We start from the raw sequence: 519 nt of genomic DNA, 5'->3' as shown, positions 1-519 counted from the left end.
AATGTGTCCTTCCTTGTTTCTGTTGTTTAACCCCAGGTCAGTCCTGATCTAGCAGACTTATGATCACAGATGTTCCAACTGTGACCATCCTGTCTTTTATTCAGACATAGTGTATCTAGGACTACATTATCTGATGTGTCATTCCTTGTTTCTGTTGTTTAGCCCCAGGTCAGTCCTGATCTAGCAGACTTATGATCACAGATGTTCCAACTGTGACCATCCTATCTTTTATTCAGGCATAGTGTATCTGGGACTACATTATCTAATGTGTCCTTCTTTATTGTTGTTTAGCCCTAGGTCAATCTTGATCCTGACAGACCTATGATCAAATATGTTCCAGTTGTGACCATCCTTTCTTTTATTCAGACATAGTGTACCTAGGACTACATTATCTAATGTGTCTTTCTTTATTGCTGTTTAGCCCCAGGTCAGTCTTGATCCTGACAGACCTATGATCAAATATGTTCCAGTTGTGACCATCCTTTCTTTTATTCAGACATAGTGTACCTAGGACTACAT

At 39.5% G+C, this 519-nt stretch overlaps 1 protein-coding gene across 1 annotated transcript in view; it reads left to right on the top strand.

Annotated features, from left to right (window-relative positions):
* The window catches only part of LOC106882705 (ubiquitin-conjugating enzyme E2 G1), an 8792-nt gene that overhangs the window by 5863 nt on the left and 2410 nt on the right, over window positions 1-519 (top strand). The window lies entirely within an intron of this gene.

The sequence above is a fragment of the Octopus bimaculoides genome, chromosome 30, assembly GCF_001194135.2.
Source record: "Octopus bimaculoides isolate UCB-OBI-ISO-001 chromosome 30, ASM119413v2, whole genome shotgun sequence".
Taxonomy (NCBI): Eukaryota; Metazoa; Mollusca; class Cephalopoda; order Octopoda; family Octopodidae; genus Octopus; species Octopus bimaculoides.
Note: the sequence above shows the minus strand (reverse complement) of the source record. Positions and strands in the feature narration are given on the sequence as shown.